The following is a 22,289-nucleotide window of genomic DNA, read 5'->3' on the forward strand; positions in this document are numbered from 1 at the left end:
CTACCAATGCTATTTTCTAACTTAGTAAGAAAAATATTTTTTCAATTGGTCTATTTACGAGAAGATGCTATTTGATAAACATTAGTCCATGGTTTAATTTTTTTAAATACTAACAACAGAAAGTAATTTTCTTCATCTGGTAAAAGTTGCTCTCCACCAAATATCCTGTAGCAAATGCTCCATTTGTAGTGAATTATTGAACGTCTCTGTCTTTCAAACTGAGACCATCACCAGGATGGTTACAATTATCACGCAACAATTTCTAGGTAAACAGGATGTTCATGTGGACAGAGATATATACCCTTACCTCACACCATATCATACATAAAAATCAACTCCTGATGGGCAGTAGACTGAGATATAAAGAATAAAATTAAGTTTCTGACAATTGCTTAAAAGGATTAATCTTATTGGCAGGCAAAACACTTCTTAAACAAGACACAAACAGCACTAACCATAATGAAAAAAAATGACAAATCGATCTACATTAAAATTAGTCACTGCTGTATTTCACATCCCAACAATGATAAAAGAAAGAGATTATCTATAACCAGGGCGGAAAGACCATATAGGGATTATATAAATAACTTTAGCAAATCAATTATACAGACAGCTCAATTTAAAAATGGAGCAAAAACATTGAACAGACACTTCAGAAAGAAGCTAAATAATTAGCTAGAAAACATGAAAGTTTCTTAAACCCAATAGAAAGTGGAGCTGGGGGATGGAGCAATAGCACAGCGGGTAGGTCATTTGCCTTGCACTTGGCCAACCTGGATTCGATTCCTATCATCCCATATGGTCCCCCGAGCACTGCCAGGAGTAATTCCTGAGTGCAGAGCCAGGAGTAACCCCTATCCATCGCTGGATGTGACCCAAAAAGAAAAAAAATGAAAGTGGGACTGGAGAGACACTACAGAGAGTAGGAGAGTAGGGTGTTTGTCTTACTCGTGGCTGACCTGGGTTCTATCCCTGGCACCCTCTAAGGTCCCCCAAGCACCACGTCCAGAGGTTGAGTCAGGGCAAAGGAACGTGTTGAGGAGGGAACAGCGGGGTTTGTGGCCCTGCAAGAGGCTGGAGCCTGTGCGAGGGTGAGAGTGTGATTCTGGGGGCACCTTGGCACCCGGTAGAACTCAGGTACTGCCATCAGCACAGCCCAAAGGTGGGTCGCACCTGGCCTCAGTGAAATGGAGCATCGAGGTCTCGGCCAACTTCCAGTGTCCCTCTCCTGGACTTTAGAGACCCAAGAGCAAAAGGGCTGGCGAAAGGAGCCCCTCTGGACCCACAAACGGGGACTCCCAGGAACCTCACCTTTCCAAGCCCGGGGAGACGTCCAAAAGGGAAGTTCTAGCCCCAGGATTCCAAAGTAACATTTTGTTTTACTTCCTGAGGCACTTTTGTAGAGCTAATAGCAACTGTTGGTTGTTTGGGTTTTTTTCCATGCAATAAAAATAATAAGCACTCCCAATGGGCTGAGTACATGCTTGCATGTAGGAGGCCCAGTTCCAATCCCTAACACCGTGTACCCGCTGAGCAGCACTGAGACGGACGCTCGGGATCAGAGCCAGGAGCAGCCCCAAAGCTACAACAAAGAATAATCATCAAAAAAAAACCACTTATTTTTTTTAATTAGGAAATAAAATAAGGAAGAAAAACTACCTACAAGTTTTCTTAATTAACCATTTTTATTGTATTTCATGTTCTATTAACATGTTTTACTGGTTTTTTCCTTGTTTTCCTTTTCAGTTAAGGTGGGATCATAATACATGTATAAATTCGGCAGTGATTATTATACCCATTTTACTGGTGCATTGTCTGAGACTTACAGATGCTTTTTTATTGTAAAAAAGACAAAGTGATGCTGAGAGAAAAGGCTGGATTCAAAACCCCCAAATTCAGTTGTTTTGTTCTACCGCTTGATGAACTGAAGAAATGAACAAAAATCTGGCACTTCTTCAGTTAGTTCGCCCAATACCTCAGGCAAAACACCCCTTCTTCTCTTTGCCCCTCCTGGCAGAGCAGAAGAAAGCACAGCCCTGGGCTGCTAAGACTGCTGCGGGGAGCCGGGCGCTGGCCTCGGGCTTGAGCCGAGGGTCCCTCCGCTGAGCCCTCCCTCCCCGGCAGGGAAGGGTCCAGGTGCCTGGCAGAAATAGAGCCGGGAAGAACAGCAAAGCTGAACGCTCTGACATGACAAGCGCTCCTCAAGCTGCCAGGACGTGCTGGAGCGCCCCGAGTCCCCGAGCTGGGACAGTCGCCTGCAGGAGAGGAACTTTCCGGAAGCAGCGCCAGCGGGAGGGGGCGGCTCGCTGTCACCCCAACCCTCCTGCCAGGCTTTGAGTTCTCACCACCTTTGCAAGGTCGGGAAATCAAGCAGAAGCCTGAGGGGGGGTGGGGGGGTGAAGGGACTGCCTGGACACGCGGGCCAGCCTCCCAGGACAGGGCAGCAGGGATTAGGGAGCAGACGGGAGGAGGTGCATCTGCAGGGCACAGAGGGGACCCCCGGAGTGCACCCTCGCTTCTCCCTGGGAGCTCAAACAGTCTGTTCTGAAATTGTTGAGGCGTGGCAGGATTCAGAACCTCAAAACGGGCTGAGAGCAGACCCAGGCTGAGCAAGCGCTCCTCCCGGCCAGCCCAGGCCTGCCTTTAGTGACTGACCTTTGAGAGGAGCTCAGGGGTCCGGGAGGGGGTGGGGATGCACGGGTGGGGGGAGGGATGGTTTGTTGGCGGGGGAGAGGTAGCTTTCCACTGCACAATCAAGCACTCACCAGAGGGCTACAAAGCTGAGTCACTATCTGGCCCTTTAAGGAAAAAGTCTCTTGGTTTCTCCTTTCCTACTAGAAGCGCATTCCTTTCATTTTCATTCTACAAGTACTTATGGAATGCTTGTTATATGCCAGGTACCATTTGGGCAGCAGGGCTGCAGCAGTGAACAAAACAAACACTATGTGTGGCACTTAGAGGGAAGCCTATACTAAACAGAAGGGGGGAAAAATGAACAGCTGACATCTCGATTCTAAAAACTGCAGAACGTTTAAAAAAAAGGATATTGGGGCTAGAGAGAGTGTGGAAGGGGCGCACTTGGCTTGCACACTGCAGACCCTCCACTCCCACCGCCCAGCATCATATACGGTACCTCGGTACCTCGAGTACCTCCAGGAGTGATCCCAAAGCAGAATCAGGAATAAGCCCTGAGCACCCCTGGGTGTGTGAGTCCTCCAACCCCCACGCGAATAAAAATAAAGAGGGCCAGGGCGCACTGGGGGGTGTGGGGAGGCTGCAAGGGGGTGTGTTCTAGACTCTGGCAAAGTCGCTTCATTGAACACCAATGCGATGCAAAAGCCATCACTCTTGATCCCTCCTTTTCAGGTGGAGAGGAAAAGAGGACCCCCACACTGGCCCAGAACCACAAGGTTCTTGTACTTTTCGGGAATCTGAATCCACAACCATGAGATCCAGTGTCTTTGCTCGTCTAATATTTACGGCCACACGTGAAAAGGAGGGCGCTGGCTTAGGCAGCCAAGAGGCTCCCAAATAGAATCCCTGTAGACTCCCAGAGGAATCTGGGCCAGGGCGTGGCCTTCCACCTCCGGGACCTTGCCCGGGGCTCGCTCTGCCCCTTGCCAAACAGCATCTGAAGCTGCACTCACACATGTGGTTCCAAAAAGTCTTGGTGGGAAACAGAACCGGAGTTGAGATATCTTCAAGGTCAATGTAAAACCAACTCGGAACGAGCAAGGAGCACTTTACACACCCAAACCTTCTTCGTTTCTGGGGTCTACAATTAAGCCAGAAAGCCTCGACTGGCAACATAATCAAACACAGAATCCCCAAGCAGTGAGTGAGCAGCCTAACAGCGTCAGAGAGTTGCTTGCCAAAGTCAGAATTTCCCAAATATTTGGTCATCAGTGACTCCCTCATTGTCCCTTTGACATGCAGGATGTAGAGAAGACGAATAAATATTTTGGGATGTAGACCGATGAAAGGGAGTTTTTCTCCCTCAGGTGTGCATCCTAAGATGTCTACAGCTCCTGTCCTTAGAGGTATGGGCTTGGGAGTGCTGAGAAAGAAGACCTGGATCCTGGATCAGAGTCTCTCCCCCCGCCCTTTCTCTCTCTCAATCTTTCAATCGCTCTCTTCCTCTTCCAATCTTCCAATTTCTCCCTCTTCCAATCTCTCTCTCTTCCAATCTCTCAATCTCCCTTTTCCAATCTCTTTCTTCCAATCTCTCTCTTTCTCTTTCCCTCTCTCTCTTCCAATCTCCCAATCTCTCGCTCCAAATCTCTCAATCTCTCTCTTCCAATCTCTCTCTCTTCCTCCCCCTTCTCTTTCTTCTCCTCTCCCTCCTTCTCTTTTTACTCTTCCTTCTCTTCCTCTTCCTCCTCCTTTCTCTCCCTCCTCTTCTTGCTCCCCTCCTCCTTTCCCCAGTTAAGAGGTCCAAGGGCACAATGGCTGAACAAATAGCAGTAGCACTATCCTCCCATTGTTCATCAATTTGCTCAAGTGGGCACCAGTAACGTCTCCACTGTGAGACTCGTTACTGTTTTTGACATATCAAATACACCATGGGTAGCTTGCCACACTCTCTGAGAGGGACGGAGGAATTGAACCCGGGGAGGCCGTGTGCAAGGCAAATGCCCTACCCACTGTGCTATCGCTCCAGTCCACAAATAGCAGTACTCCTACATTATTTTAAAGAAAGAAAGAAAGAAAGAAAGAAAGAAAGAAAGAAAGAAAGAAAGAAAGAAAGAAAGAAAGAAAGAAAGGAAGAAAGAGAGAGAGAGAGAGAAAGAAAGAAAGAAAGAAAGAAAGAAAGAAAGAAAGAAAGAAAGAAAGAAAGAAAGAAAGAAAGAAAGAAAGAAAGAAAGAAAGAAAGAAAGAAAGAAAGAAAGAAAGAAAGAAAGAAAGAAAGAAAGAAAGAAAGAGGTCCCAGGGCAGTCTCATGACTGGGACAGTTCCATTTCAGTGCTAAGTATTAGTACCTTTTCCTGGTGACTAACAACGCCCAGTGAGAGTGAATCACAGGATGAGTTGGATGAATTCGACCCTGGAGCCCAATCATCATATTCCTTTTTTTTCTTTTTATGTCACACCCAGAGATGCTCAGGGACTATTGCTGGCTCTGCACTTAGAAATTAATCCTAGGGTGCGTGGGCGACTATATGGAATGCTGGGGATCAAACTTAGATGCAAGGCAAATGCCCTACCCTCTGTGCTATTGTTCTGACCCCAGTCATCATATTCTTGGTCATCACCTGGCATTTACATCAGCCAAGCAGCGAGTTCCCAGAGAACACACATCACCAGTGCACCTGCCATGGAGTTTGGGCCTTGCCCTCAAAGCTAAGACACAGCAAAATTGGACTGTTCATTGGATAGATGAAAAGGGGAACGTTCCAAGGGACCACGTGGAGCCAGAAAATGTCTAGCTCTGAAGCTCCTCTGAATACTCTAATGCAGGGAGAGACAAAAGCCTCCATGAGAAAGAACTGAAGGGCAAAAGCTGAATTAAATACTCTGTGACAAAGGAAATGGCATAAATGGTTTCGGGATAACAGGGTTCACAGAGATGAGGAGGGGAGAGAATGGGATCTTTATAACATGGTTCAGCTTGCCAAAGCAGAGGCAATTTCTTTAAATAATTGCAAACAGCCAGACACCAGACCCCCTTCATTAGGCACTTATCACAGTGATCTCTCTAGCATTCTTCTTAAAGGCGCTGATCCACGCACAGGTCAGGAATGGACAACCCACCCCAGGTGCCTCAGTTTCCCTGTTAGCAGTCAGCATCACTTAGTCAGGACAAGCAGGAACAGAGGCAAGTAGCTACGTGAAGCCAGGCTGGGTTGAGGGGCTCTTTCCTGTGGGCACCAGGAGGGACTCAGGGCCAGGGGATGATGGAACAGAGACCTGAAGGGCAGCAAGCAACCTCGAGTCCGTGGGAACAACAGCGGGCTGACAGCACCAGGCCCCCCAGCCCAGCGAGAAGCCCGGTTCTATACAGGCCATCCTTCGTGACTTGAACTTCTTTGAATGAGTTTCTCATCTTTGAAACAGAAAAATTCTGGACTAAGGCTTTCTATCCTCTTCAAGTAAGCAGATTGGGGCAAAGATGGGGCGGGGGGGGTGGGGGGGCTCCTGCTAAGATCCAGAGCAGCAGGCCTCTGTCCAGCGCTGAGCACTTCCTGTTCAGCCAAGTGGCCTGACCTTGCCCTAAGACTTCCCTTTGCTGCTGATAAGGAGTCTCCACGCTGGACCCACTCGGCCAAGGCCCCCAGGGTAACTGCCTTTGCTCCCCTCTGCTTCGGGCCCTGCAAGCCTCTTCAGAGCTCCTCTCTATTTGCTGGGGTGGATGCAGCCTCAAGGAGGAGGAGGAGGAGGGGGAGGAGGAGCTGAAGAAGGAGGAGGAGGAGGAGACAGAGAAAGAGCAGGAGGAAGAGAAGGAGGAGGAGGAGGAGGAGACAGAGGAGGAGGAGGAGAGGAGGAGGAGAAGGAAAAGGAGGAGGGGGAGGAGAAGGAAGAGGAGAAGGAGAAGGAGGAGGAGGGGGAGGAGGGGGAGGAGGAACTGAAGAAGGAGGAGGAGGAGGAGACAGAGAAAGAGCAGGAGGAAGAGAAGAAGGAGGAGGAGGAGGAGACAGAGGAGGAGAAGGAGGAGGGGGAGGAGCTGAAGAAGGAGAAGGAGGAGGAGGAGGAGACAGAAGAAGAGGAGGAGGAGGAGGAGGAGGGGGAGGAGCTGAAGAAGGAGAAGGAGGAGGAGGAGACAGAAGAAAAGGAGGAGGAGGGGGGAGGAGCTGAAGAAGGAGAAGGAGGAGGAGGAGGAGACAGAAGAAGAGGAGGAGGAGGAGGAGGAGGGGGAGGAGCTGAAGAAGGAGAAGGAGGAGGAGGAGGAGACAGAAGAAGAGGAGGAGGAGGAGGAGGAGGGGGAGGAGGAGCTGAAGAAGGAGAAGAAGGAGGAGGAGGAGGAGGAGACAGAAGAGGAGGAGGAGGAGACAGAGAAGGAGGGGGAGGAGACAGAGAAGGAGGGGGAGGAGACAGAGAAGGAGGGGGAGGAGAAGGAGGAGGAGGAGGAGGAGGAGGAGGAGGAGACTTATACTATCCTGTACAATTTTACAGATGAAAGAAGGAAATTGGCTTCTATTTAAGAAAACAAGAATAGAGGAAGTAGAGGATAAGATGTCCAGGGGCCTGAACTAGGGAGCTGGCCTTGCATGTGTCCGATCCCAGCATCCCATATGGTCCCCCTTGCACCGCCAAGAATGATTCCTGAGAGCAGAGGCAGAAATAACCTCTAAACATTGCCAGGTGTGACCCAACAAGCCAAAAAAATAAAATAAAATAAAACAGACGAACTGTGCAGGGTGGACGGTCATGCGCAGGTTGTCCACTGTTTCGCCGTGCATCAGATTCCCCCCATAAGGGGAGCAGTGGGGGCCCGCCTGCAGCCCGGGCTCCTCCTACAGGCTCTGGGATCACAGCTGCTCAAGTCCTCACAGAATGCAGATTTGCTGCCCACCAGAAGGCTGTGAAGCCCCTCCCACTTGCCAGTATGTGCGCCTGGCTCTCCCCTCCCTCCCCTCCAAGGACCAGCCAGTCTGTGAAGGCTGGGGCTGCAGCCAGCACTCCTACATCAGGCTCAGGACAGTGAGAAGTACTGGCAAAACTACTGCCTCATGGTGGGGAGTGACCTCAAAAGTGGCCTCAAAGAACCACCCTCAGACCCTTCCTAACAGGAACACATCATTTCTGTGTCCTTTTGGGGGAGGGGATGAGGGGGACGAGGTAAGGGGCCACACCCAGCAGTGCTCAGGGCTTACTTCTGGCTCTGCACTCAGGCATCCCTCCTGGCGGGCTCAGGGGACTATACGGGGTGCCGGGATTGGAACCCAGGGCGACTGCGTACAAGGCAAATGCCCGACGCACTGTGCTCTGTCCCCGGGAACACTTCATTTCTGTCACGATCCCTTCTCCCACGAGAAGCGCTCCCTCTCTCTGGCCTGGAGCAGCTCCTGCCAGGTTACAAAGTGCTGCACGTTGAGTAGCTCACAAGAAAGTTCACAGTCCAAGAAGTCCAGGCCAGCACAGCGGGGCCCTCCACTCAGGTCAGCACAGGCGAAAATCCAGGTGTGAGCCCGAGAAAACCCAGCTTTTAGAAGAAATCACGTGACCAGGGAGGGCTGCCCACATAATATCCAATGATGTCAATTCTATCTACAAAGTCTCTTCAGCCACGTGAGAGACGTAACTGTGGGAGCAGTGCAGGAGGTGAAGGTTATGGACGGCCACCTGAGAGCCTGGCTGGAAGCTCCATACTCACTTATTTTCATAAGTTTTCCCTCTTTCACCATTTTCTCATCCATTACATGCATGTGAGGGTGCCACCCTCTCTCACCTCATTTGTCCTTACTGTTAATATGGGCCAATATCGTGTTGTCAGCGTTCATGGAGTTATCATGTGTGTATCAAATGCTGTTACTGGAAGGCAAAGGACAGATCAATCACACAATCACAATATCCTGTTAACCACCGATTTCTTGGGCGGGCTCAGTAACATCTCATTTCGTCCTTTCCCTGAGATCTTAGGAGTCTATTTCGACTTGGCCCTCCTAAGGAGGTTGCACTGGGGGCTCTTCAGGGTCAGTGGAATGAGATCCAGCTTATTACTGGATTTTGCATATGAATACACCATGGGGAGCTTGCAAGGCTGTCCCATGGGGGCAGGAAACTCTCAGAAGATTGCCAGTTTCTCCCAGAGGGAGAAGTAGTCTATAAGATATCTTCTGAGAGCTTGCTTTTAAGTCTCTGGATGTTGACCGCTGATGGGATTACACACACCTGGGTTCCTCTGCCAGTACCTTCATGCATGAGGCCTGTCTGAACGTGTAGAGAGGAGCCTCCAGCATGGCTGCAGCTAAGTTCCGGTGATCTTTGGCCGCCGGGAGCTCTGCTTGGGGTGGGGAGGGAAGCTGGAGCCCATCCCCTCCGAGGGGCCCCAGGGAAGACAGCCAGGCGTGCGGGCAAGAGACTCTCTGCAAAGGACAGAAGGAAGAAGCATTTCTAAAATTTACCCAAAAAATAGATTTCTACCTACTCAACTCCCAAGTAACAATAACAATGAAAAACTTTTCACTCTTAAGGTTCAGAAATTATGTTCATTAGTGTGTTTCTTCCAAACATGAATCTTTCGAGGGCCCCTGAATAGAGATACTCAGTCAAATCCAGTTTTCAGAGTGCTTCTTATCCCTTTCCCACCTCTGGGAACTTATATTATACTCTAACGTAGTAGAACATTCGAGAAGCTCAGAAGTTAATCTATTTGGCCACACATGCCTTATGCCTTTATTTGGGGGTCTGCTCATACATACTTTCACAACTCCGGGGCAAGATGGAGGCAGGGATTTTGTCTGGTTCTCTGCTACGGTCCTACAGCCTGTAATAGAGGTAGGTGTTTGGCTGCAGTTTACTAAAGGGCTATTGAGAAAACCAGTGAACCTGAGTTCCGGGGACCGTATTGGCTGCTCTGGATTCACACACTGGAGCTCGTCCAGACACAAATGCTGCTCGGCTCCCTGCGAGAGAGAAATGTGGTTTCTGCTCTGCTCACATCTTCATGGAAATTCGTTCCTGAAGCAGCAAATCTCTCGGCGCAAAGTTTTCACAAAATCAAGGGTACAAGTGAGTTAGCTCAGCTGTCTTTTCCCTTGGGGTGTCTGGAGAACACCCCAAGTTCAATGGCCTGACAAAACTAAGAGTCAGAGAGGAATAAGGCTCCTAGAACTTTCCGGGACACAGGAAATACCTGGGGCGGGGGAGGGGGGTCTTGTTAAAATACTGCATGTGAGGGTTGGAGCAATAGCACGACATGTAGAGTGTTTGCCTTGAATACAGTTGACCCGGATCCTATGCCAGGCTCCCCATAGGGTCCCCAAGCCTGCCAAGAATGATTCCTCAATGCAGAGCCAGAGTAAGCTCTGAGCATCACAGGGTGTGGCCCAAAAGCCAATAATAAAAGTATAAATAAAATGCTGCTTCTGATTCATTAGGTTCGAGGTGGGTATAGACACTCGACATGTGTAAGAGGTCTCAGGTGACACAATGCTATCAAAGGGTCACACTGTGAGAAATAACAGAGGGTCCCTGGAAATGGTTACCAGGACTCAGGGGTCTACCCTAAAATAAATAGCATCCTCCTTATCCCTGCTTTCCCTTTCAGTGGTTAAGGGAAGTCTGAAAACACCAACCAACATATAGTGAAATATTTTGAGGCCCCACATTCACACACCATAAATTTTATTAAGCAACTACTACAATTGTTCCCTATCAATATTTATTGTTACTCTGCATTAAACTTTATCATCATTATCAGATGGGGGGGAAACAATTCATCTAGGATTCAGTATAATCCCTGGTTTCAGATAACTGGAGGTCTTAGAACAATGTCTCCAGCAGATAAGGGGGCTACTGTAGAAGGAAATCTTTCCTCTGCATAGTGATACATTTTGCCTTCTGGGAATTTTGCTTTTGGTGGGGGAATGGAGGTTGGGGCCACACCCAGTGAAGCTCAGAGCTTGCTCCTGCTCTATTTTTTGGGATCATTCCTGGTTCTGTGCACTAGGATTGCTCCTCGTTGAACTTGGGAACCATACAGGGTGCCAGAGATTGAACTTGGGTCAGATCCTTGAAAGGCAAACAGCTGACCATTGGGCTATCTTTTCGGCCCCTGTTTTCTGTCCTTTAGAGGGCTGTTAGTGCTGCCATAAGCGGACCCTCCAGAACCCAACAGACTGTGGTAAGCAGAGTCAACTCTGTAGCCACCAAAACAGCATTTGCTCATGCAGTGTCAATACTACAAAGCAAGGTGTTAATGATTGCATGTTATTCCAGGGCATATCACCATCATTAACTGAGTACAATTCCTATGTGACACCTTGATAATTCACTGTTTTTTCATTATCGTATACAAAGCCCAGATAAAAATCTTAAGCTTTGTCCAGGTATTCAATTTTTCCTCAAGATGAAATTCTAGAAAAGAAAATATACTTCATTATAAAGTCAAGGAGCCAATACACGCAAGACACAGACATACCTTACCTGCTACACTATCTCTCAAGTCAACTAAAATTTTATTTATTTATTTTTTCTTTAAAAGATCAAGTCTGAGACTGGAGATATAATTCCACAGGTAAGATGGGTGGCTGACATGAGGACAATTTGGGCTCAATCCCCAGCATTCATTTGATTCCCCGAGTCCTACCAGGGGCGATCTCAGAGCCAGAAGCCAGCCTGAACCATTGTCAGGTGTGGCCCCTAAACAAAACAAAACAGAATAAAAATATCAGGTCTGATTTATATGCTAATTTTTGACTTCAACATTATCTGATAAATTTTCCTCACCTCCATCAAAGAATTCACATACATAAACATTAAAAGTCCTGTAAATTAGCTATGAAAATTTTAAGAACCAGGAAAAACAATTAGAGCTAAAACACTTTTTAAGAGTCTTGTAAAAAGCCCCAGTTATTTGTAAAGTGGCTTTCTACAACATATGTTTTTATATTTTATTGAAGTATAAATTACATACAATTCACCTACTTAGAGCACAATTTTAAAAGTTCTCTTGTACTTTTTGCAGTAAATTCCTGGGGAACTTGACAACCACTGATCTTTCTACAATCATAGTTTTGCCTTTTCCAGAATCCCACATAAATGGAATTACCCAGTCTAGAGACTCTTTCATATCTGATGCATTTTCATTCACTGTGATGGTTTTAAGATTCATCCATACTCTTGTATTTATTAGCACTTCTTTCCAGTATGTTACAGCATAATATTCCACTGTCTGAATATTTCATTCTTTGCTCATTCACCAAGTAGTTTACATTGAATTGTTTCTCATTTTAGGCCACTGGGAGTAATCTTTCCATGGCACATCATATTTTGTTTCTGTAGAGAGCAAATGACGAAACTGCTGGGTCACATAGTAATTGTTTAGGTTTATTTTTAAAAAGTAACTATCTGATGGAGTCGAAAAGATGTGCCCAGAGCCGGAGGTTTTTCGTCCTCTTAACCACTTCTTCAACGCTCTTGAAGGCATTCCATGCTGCCCTCTTCCTCCTGCACAGTTCTCCTACCAAGTCGTTCCTCATGTTGAGTTCTCGATCCAGGTACACATAGCTGCTGCATTCGGAGATGTTCATTCCATTGAGAGCAAATAGAACGTTAGGGACTAGTTCATTTTTCATGAACATCGTCTTGGTGAGATTCAGCTGCAGCCCGACCTTTCCACACTCTTGGTCGAAGTCGGCCAGCATTTGTGCCACTTGGCTAATGTTTGGTGTTATGAGAACGATGTCATCAGCGAAGCATAGGTGGTGTAGTTGCCAACTGTCTATCTTCACTCCCATTCCTTCCCATTCCAGTCGTCTCATAATGTTCTCAAGGGTGGCACTGGTGAGTTTCGGTGAAATGGTATCACCCTGTCGAACCCCTCTCTTTACATCAATGATCACTTCCTTGTAGAATGGTGAGATCCTGGTGGTGAATCCACAATACAGCTCTCGGAGGATCTTGATGTACTGAGTTTGAACACCCTGTTTGGCTAGGGCTTTGGTGACCACTTCAGTCTCAACAGAATTGAAGGCCTTCTTTAAATCAATGAACATTAGACAGAGCGGCATCTTGAAATCTCACGAAACATCAATGTGCTTGGTCACTGTGTGATATGGTTGATCATGCAGAATCCTTTTCGGGACCCGGCTTACTTGCATGGTTGTCCTTTGTCTAGTGTTCTGCCTATTCTATTTAGGATGACTCGAGTGAACAATTTGTAGACGACAGACAAAAGGCAGATTGGGCGATAGTTGCCAATGTCGTGGATGTCTCCCTTCTTGATATGTTTTGAGTAAGGTTAAGACCATTTTTCACGTCTATTAGTAATTGGAGAATTTCACCTTTTCATATCATTTACAAATCTTGCTAATCAATCTTTTTCTGTTACTCTAGGGAATATTCAAAGTATCTTAGAGTGAATGGTGAATTTATTTTTATTTCCCTGGTAGCAAGATATTAAAGACTTTTTTGTGCCATTCCTACATTTTTCTAAGATATCTACACAAGTCTCTTGTCAATTTTTTGCTTTCACTTAATATTTAGTTGCAAGAATTCTTGGGGCCAGAGAGATAGTACAGTGGCTAGGGCATTTGCCTTGCATGCAGCTGACCCAGGTTCATCCTCGACACCACATTTGTTCCTCTGGGGCTGCAAAAAGTGATCCCTGAGCACAGAACCAGGAGTAAATCCTGAGTACTGCCAGGTATGGTCCAAACCAATCCCCTGACTAAAAAAAAAAAAAAAAGTTCTTTAAAATTTTGTAAGCTCTTGGTCAAATATATAGCTTGCAAGTATTTTCCAATACCTGACTTTTTAGTGTGTTGTTGTTGCTGCATTGCTGGGGATCAAAGCCAGGCCTCACATATGTAAAACAAGTGCTTTAACACTGAGTTATTATCTCAAACCCTCCCTCATAAATTTTTTTTGTCTTCAACAGAAGCAAACATTTAAGATTTTGTTGAAATTCAATCTATAATGTCTTTTTTTAATAACCATATGCATCTGTGTCCTTTAAGAAATATTTGCCTTGAAAGACAAATATTAGCACAATATTCACATGATTAATATCAACACGATTAATATTACATTAATATTAACACATTTGCATCCGTGTTACCTAACCTATAATTTAAAAATGAAAAATAATAAAAATGAAATCTTGATCTAATCCAGTTCCCCAAGACTTTCTTTATGCTTGCTAATAAACACATGATTTTTATCACTCTCTGATTAATTCCAATTTCTGTGCATGACGAAATTAATTTTATTTTCTGATAGAAGTTACTATTGTTCCAACCCTACATATTAAAAAGATAACTGTTTCACCGAGGATTATCTTGACACCTTGACTGAAACCAATTGACTGTGTAAAAATCAACCATTCCAGGACTCCAATTCAGTACCAGTGGTACCAGACTCTGCCCTTAAAGCAATACCACGCTAAGTCACTATTACTTTATAATCCAGTGGCTTTTCATTTCTAAGTAGAGTTATTCCCCCACACGGAAGTTAAGACTATCTTTGAACCAGAGACAGTACAGGAGATAAGGCACTTGCATTGCATGCAACCAACTATGGTTCAATGCCCAACACCGTATGGCATGTTCGATCCTAACATGCCCAACACAACACCCTGCACATGGCCAGGAGTGATCCCCAAGCACAGACTGAGCCCTGATCACCGCTGCATCCTCTCCCAACAGAAAGAAATGTGGAGCATGGACTATCTCTAGGTACAAGAGGAAAGAGTGTCAGTGAGTCAGTCCTTTCCCTCCCGCAGATATGCCTTCCCGAGAGCACTCACAGCCCGTGTGGAGCCTTCAGGGCACTGAGCTGCCCCAGGGACCAGTGACCTGTGCTGGGCCGGCTCCTCGCTGATAAAGCTGACCCCAGACATCCTGGACACGGCTCTCCCCTCTGGCCTCTGCTTTGCTCCCTGGCACCTCCTTCCTGCGCCTATGGGGTGGCCAGGACCAAGCCCCCCGCAGCTCCACATCCAGGCTTTGCCTCTCCCCTGCTTGGGTGTTTAGGTGAGCTACTACAGTTAATGTGACTGGTTTTGTGCCTTTCACGCCTGGATTCAAGGCATCTGCACTAAATAAAAGCAAGAGGCTTCTCCTGCTTTCTAAAAACCTTCATTTTATTCTCTTCAGAACTCCTGGAATAACTCTTCGACCATTCCACATTTAGATGTAGTTAGAGACCAGAAGACATCAACATGCAAAAAAATATTGTTTTTAATTTCAGGAACTGATCGATTTTGGTTCCAATTATTGAGTAAAGATCTTTCTTAACAGCCCCAAAGCTATGTTAAGCTGGCATGAAATAACCTAAAATATTTCCTCAGACCTTCGCAAGACGCAAAATGAGGATGAAATATGAAATTTTCAATCCTAACCACAATCTTGTTCTTTAGTACAAGTGTAATTTTTAAGCAACCAGTACTGCAAATTTTTTGAAGTACCCTTACTTTTGTCATGAGAGATTTAATTTAAATAAATATGTGTATGCCATATATATGCCTATCTATGCATGTACATATATATACAAATTTACAAGAGTGCAGCAGGACTGGAGAGAAAATATAGGAGGTAAAATGCTTGTGTTGCATGTGGCAAACCTGAGTTAGACCCCTTGCACCACATACAATCCCTTTAACACTGCCAGGAGTGATCCTTGAGCACAGAGCCAGGAGTTATTCCTGAGAACTGCCAGGTCTGGTCCCAAGCCCCCTTCAAAAACTAAGTTTAAAAGTAAAGGTGAGCCGGGGGAGGGTAGGGAAATGTCTGGAAATGCTGAAGCATGTGCTTTGCATGTGCGCTTCACATGTGGGAGCCCCAGGTTGAACCTCCAGGTGTGGATGGTACCCAAGCGCTACCAGGTTTGGCTAAAAAACAAAACAAAAAGTGTGTAGTAAGATAAATGAAGTCCTTTCCCATCATCCTACCTGAATTCCCATTTCCCAGAGCAAACCCCCGAGGTATTGGAGACTATTGGTCATTTCTTATTTGTTTTTGGGCCACACCCAGTGGTGCTCAGGGTTTAATCCTGGCTCTGTGCTCAGGGATAACTCCAGGCAGTGTTTGGGGGACCATAGAGGATTGAACCCGGGTCGGCCACATGCAAGCACTTGTCCTACCAGCCGTACTAACTCTCTGACCCCTGTTGGTAATTTTTTTGGGTCACACCCGGCGATGCACAGGGGTTACTCCTGGCTCTACACTCAGGAATTACTCCTGGCGGTGCTCAGGGGACCGTATGGGATGCTGGGATTCTAACCCGGGTCGGCCGAGTGCAAGGCAAACACCCTCCCCGCTGTGCTATGGCTCCAGCCCCCCTGTTGGTAATTTTTAATTGTCACTTTATAGCCTCTCAAAGGCTATTGATGAGAAGGGCCTAGGACTTTCCACACAGACGGAATTAGGCTTTCATTTCTGATTCCATCTCAAAACTCACTAACATGACAGTGAAGGAACAAAGAGGTCACGGGTGCACAAAATGTAGTCGTAGTCTTTCTCAAGATTGAAAGTAAATCACCAAGTGTCTTTGGGTAGCTCTGCAGCAGGGGCATATGCCTGGCATGTCCAGGACTGAGTGTGACCTCCTGGTGCCACATTGCCGCCCAAAGCACTAGGTGTGGCCCTGGGGGAACCCAGCTCCCCTGGACCCCAGCAGCACTCTCTGCCCGGGGGATAAATTCAATCTACTCTCAGGCCTCATTCAATAGAAAAGATTGGCCTACAGTCAGCAGACATTTGAGAAGATGAAACAATATATAAGACTGAAAACTCACTAATAGCAGTACGTAGTATATTACTGGAAATACGAGATTAACAGAAAAAGATAAAAGCAGAGAGTTGACAGTCTACCTGCAAGTGGAATTCCGAAGCCAAAGGGTGGACCAGATACTAGCCTGGCCCGACTTTGTCGTGTCCATTTATTTTGAAAGTCATACAATAGTTTAATCTGACATGCACTGAAATTGTTCCTAAAGATCCCCCTAAGCTGTGTGTGTATTCCAGAACGTTCACTGAGTTATTTTTCAGTTTTAGGGCCACACCTGGCAATACTCAGGACTTACTCCTGGCTCTGTGCTCAAGGATCACTCCTGGCAGGGCTTAAGGAACTTGGGATCAAAGTTGGGTCAACTGCGAGACAAGTTCTTCACCCACTGTAATATCTCTCCAGCCCCCCCCCCCCAGAAGCTCTCTCTATTTCCTCTTGGCAGTGCTTTCTGTCTTACCTCGGGAAGACAACCCCAAGTGGCTCACCCCGACTTGAATGTGTCTGTCACATTCTCCGGCATTAGACATCATTGAGAGAATTTCCAAAGTCCTGAATCATGAAGAAACATATTTAAAACCAGGAGCTCAAGTGCGGGGTTGCTGCAGTCCTACGTGAGCGTTTATCTGGCGCAACCTCCCATCTGGCTGCAGACATAACCATTCTGATGCTTTTCACTTAGCAACACAAATGCTCCTGCCTCGCGATCATAGACCTTCGGTAGAACCTGATTTATATAATGCCAAGTGCTTTCAATGTACCATGCCCCAAGCTAGAGTCCATTCCTTGCATAATTACACTCAATCCAACAACTCAATGGAGTAGGGTGTTCGCCTCCATTTAACAGCACAAGAAAATCCAGCACAGCGAGGGCTAGCACCTCACCAAACATCATCCCGCTAGTAAACACTTTGCCAGTCTTCAGAATCCGTGCTATTATCCACTGCGCTGTTCTGCCTCCTCTATGTGAGTGCGACAGGGTTCCTGGGTCCCATTTCAGAGCTGCCGCCCAACTGACCCCAGTGTTGCCATCAAGGTAACACGCCAACCCCCACATCATCCATCTACTTGTAAGTGCTGTGAGATAAAAGCACTGGGCGTTTCTCCTTTGATGCTACCTCATTCCCTTCTCAGGAAGAACTGCAGAGAGTTTCACTGGGAAAGAGCCTGTGTGTAAGGAGATGGCCTTCCTAGTTCACAGACTCCTCCAAGGATGCTCTGCAGCCTGTTCACAGCAGGGAGCCTGAGAACAGACAGCTCAGGGAGGACTTGGCCAGTAAACACAGAAGTAGGGGGATTTAGTTCTGTAGAATGCTTTGGTTTGGGGAGGGCTGGAGGGGGTTGAGTCTACACCCAGGGGTGCTCAGGGGCTATTCCCGGCTCAGTGTTCAGGAGTGCCCCTGGCAGTCTGTAGGGAACTGCTCAGTGCCAGGTATGAAACTCAGGCCCTAAGCAAAGCCCCTTAGCTCGAGTGCTGTCTCTCTGGCCTGGAATACTTGATGTCCTGAGGATTTCGATGCTGGGGCCCTAAGAGCACTGCAATAAAAAAAGTCAGGGTGGAGACCCTGGCACCCTCCTCACCACGAAGCTCACGTTCATGGCCGTAAAGAGCCTCCTGCCAATCCTTACCCGCGGATGTGTGTTCTGTTCTGCGCATAGCCTTTGGAAAGAAACATTTCCTTGACAGCATTTGCAAATCATGTTTTGTTTTTCTCCTCCAGAATAATTTGCACTGCAGAAATTCTTCCATATGTCAAAGTGGGTCTCATCATTTTGCTTGAAGGAGGGCGGCAGGGAAGACTCTAGTTAAGAAGCTAGTTTAAACCAGAGCATGTATAAATATTGCAATGGCATCCTCTTGGCACAGTGCTCGGGAACTTCCTGTTCCTGCAGGCTTCACCTCGTTTCTAAAGTGTAGGTGATTTTGCATTAAACATCAGGTTCTGACATGAAAAATATGGCAATACAGCTGAAATATGGCTTAATCTCCTGAATTTTGATAATACTAACACCTTAACGGTTATTGCACATTATGCGTATGTTAGCTAACTGATTCTCAGAGCCACGTGTTGAGGACGAGACAAGAGCAACACTTCACTGTCTGGACCTGCCCCGGATGGTCCTGTCCATTATCTGCTCATCCTACTGGACTGTAAACTCACCGAGTAGAGGCACTGGAAGCATCACCTACTGCGCTATGGTGAGATGCGGGGAAGAAATGGGGCCGTGTCATGGAATAACAGTCAGAGCAAGCCTCGTGGTCTTTCTTATCTAGGACTTTGCAAGCACCCCAGTGCCTGGGAGTCTTCTTTCACACACACGCTGCAGGAAGGGCCCCACCTGGGCTCTGTGTCTCCACACTGCAGCTCCTTTCCGACTGCTTGAACAACCTATAACACCTTTTAGCTCTCCTGTTTTCCCTCTAGAAACCTCCCAACATTGGCTGCCTCCAGCTCAAGGTCTGGGCTAACTTCCAGTGCATATTCTACTTTGTAGGGTAGAAAAAGTTGGGGGTCAGGTGTACATATAGAAGTGATGAAAAGCATGAAAACAATTTAGTCACTGTCTCTCTACAATCCTTCCTTCGTTACCACTGTATCAAATCACACACACACACACACACACACACACACACACACACACACACACACACACACACAGACGTGAATGCTCCTTGAAAACACTTTTCCAACACAGTTCATGCCACAAATGTCAACAGCAGCAGCCAACAGGAATTTTTGTGTGACAATACCTTCTGTGTCCAGCACCGTTGGGCATGCCCAGGTTCCTATGAGGCCTGCTCTTCCCTCTCTCCATACCCACTGCTTCTGTGACCACTCTATGTCTTTCTGTTTTTGCTTAAAGGTATTGACATAATTCTAAGTGTTTCATCAGCACATCCCAACCACCTAACATTGCCATAATTCTAACTGTTTCTACACTCTGTGGCAGCACACCCCAGCCACCTGTAATCATACCCCGCATCCTGTCCAATCATTCACACACTAACACACTGGGGCCGTGACATGGCCAGAACTATTGCCACCTGCCTCCATCCCCTGCAGCCCACCCCCCGAGTCCCACCCTGATGCAGCACTGTCTGACAGACCAACCTTTTGCCCTCATCCTCTGCCTTTCTGCCCCCGCAGAATCACTGCGCAAACCCACTGCCACGGAGACACCTTCCCGGCTGCTTGGCTGAATTGCACACTAATGCTCAAGCTTCTCTCTGTCTCAGAGTTTACTTAGGACACGGTTTATTAGCACAGTTCACAGCTGACTTAGCTTTTGCCCAAAGGTCCGCAGTCTTGGGTACATACGAATCACCTGGAGAGCTTCGACAATATACTGATGCTTGGACCTGTGCTTGGCAAGGCAGCTTTGATCAGGCGGAGGTAGGACCCACACACTGCTAGGCTGTTCAAGTCATTCCGATGTGCACCTAGGGTTGAGAACTACTGTTTTTATTTCCTTTATGTCTGTATCTGTAGGTGAGACATGGGTAATACGTATCAACTTAAATCTCCTTTCACACAGAGAATGCAGAACAGTCCCCATCTGGGCTACCTTGTCTTTATACGCCATGTCAGACCTATATGCTGAAAGAAATTTCATATATGTATATATATGTGTGTGTATAATATATATTATATATAATTTATAATATATGTCATTATATCTCTGATATGCTCCACACAAAGAGCATATGTCCAGGTTACCAGGTCACTGAATCAACTTCATGAAGGACATTTATAACATCTTAACCTTCTCATAGCTCTAAAGTGCTACCCTTGTGGTACCCATGGTCTGAGAGTCCAGAGTGGAAAGAAGGATTCCTCCTACCCCGTTCTGAAAACTAGGAAGTTCTACACGGCTCAGGGATTATTTATCACTACCAGGATCTGGTGATTAAGCTGTTAGCGACTGAGAGAGGCAAGAAGAAGCTCAGAAGAGGTCAGGGATGAGACCTGCAGGTGGTCTACTTGCGTTGCATGTGACCAACCCCAGTTATATCCATGGCACTGCACATGGTCCCCAAGTTCCACCAGGAGTGATTCCTGAGCACAGAACCAAGAGTAATCCCGAAGAGAAAGAAATTCACAAGGTGACAATCTTCCTTCTATTGTGACAATGGCTATTGCAGGCCAATGGCTTCTTGCTCTTCATTGATGAGCTACATTCTCCACCTCTTCTTGGTTCTTTGGGCTTTACCTGGGGTGCAACAAACAGAAGAGGACTTGCCCCCCCTGTGGTTCTGGCAGCCTGTCCTGATAACTCTGGTAACAGCAGAATTAGACCTTGGCTGGAGGGTGGTCACTGTACCCCAAAGCCAGGCCCTGACATCAGGCTTATGACAAGGTAGGTCTTCACTCTTGGTGCTGGGAGGTGGCACAGCTTCCTGAGGAAGACTTTGGACCCCAGAGTCCTAGGTGAAATACTTCCGTGTGGATTCCAACTCCAACACTCACTGGCTATGTAAATTGGAGGTAATTCCAACAACCTAACTCTTAGCGTTCTTTTGAGGATTAAATGAAGCAATGTGCAAAAAGCTACTTAGTACAGTACCAAGGTAAATCACTAATGTTGGCTAATTTTCACTTTGCATAACTTTCTAAATGGTTCCAGGGAGCATAAAACAGTGACAGTCATTTGATGACTCCCTAAAAATGATTTTCAGATTTTCCTATGAATTTTTTCTTAACAACTTGGAACAGGAAAACAGGGAAACTCCCTGAGGAGGAAAATGGTTTTCTTGTTCTCATCTAATCCCTCCTTCCTATGAGTAATCAGAAAAATTCTTTCTCGGGGCTGGAGAGATAGCACAGCGGGGAGGGCATTTGCCTTGCACGCAGCCAACCCAGGTTCGATTCCCAGCATCCCATATGGTCCCCCGAACACTGCCAGGGGTAATTCCTGAGTGCAGAGCCAGGAGTAACCCCTGTGCATCACCGGGTGTGACCCAAGAAGAAAAAAAAAATTCTTTCTCTAGTATTAATCAAAAATCAAACACTCCTCTCCTTCTGCATGAGAACAACTAGGGGCTGGGGAGGAAAGGATGATCAGAATCAGATAATCCTCAAAGAAGCACAATCACTGGGACTGGAGCAGTAGCACAATGCATAGGGCATTTGCCTTGCACATGGCCAATCCGGGTTCAATTCCTCCCCCTCCCTCTCAGAGTGCCCGGCAAACTCCCGGGAGTATCCCACCCACATGGCAGAGCCTGGCAAGCTCCCTGTGGCATATTCGCTATGCCAAAAACAGTAACAACAAGTCTCACAATGGAGATGTTACTGGTGCCCGCTCGAGCAAATCGATGAACAATGGGACGGCAGTGCGACAGTGCTACAGTGCTGAAGCAAAATTGAGTTGGCCCTTTAGATAGGCCAGTGAGTTGTAGGCAGTTTTCTGAGTGTGTGCATGCCAAAACAACAAAAGTCAGGCTACGATGGTTTTTAATTCTTTCGAATCTATTAATGACTTTAGATTTACTCATATCAAAACAACACTTGGGGGAAAAGAAATTCACTCTCACCTTTGTAAATGAAAAGAAAAATCGATAAAATAATTTCCAATTTGTTTTGTACAACCCAATGCCCCACTGATCACAGGAAGTCAGGAACAGATGTATTAGCTCTGAAAGCAAGCCGCTCTTAGATATCAGATCTGATCTAGGTGGCTGAGCAATCATTAGGCTTGAAAATTCTCTGTGCCACATTTGCCAGTCAATAGACACGCTGGGCTCTGGGCCACAGGGACTAGCCTTGCCTCTACCACCAGTTTCTGGACCAATCACTAGGAAGATCTGAAAACCACTCAATGACTTCAGGGAAAAGCTCAAATCTCACCAAAATGAAGCAACAACTACTTTCTAACAAAATAAAATGATTCCCCTTGGGATC

The sequence above is a fragment of the Sorex araneus genome, chromosome X (genome assembly GCF_027595985.1).
Source record: "Sorex araneus isolate mSorAra2 chromosome X, mSorAra2.pri, whole genome shotgun sequence".
NCBI lineage: Eukaryota > Metazoa > Chordata > Mammalia > Eulipotyphla > Soricidae > Sorex > Sorex araneus.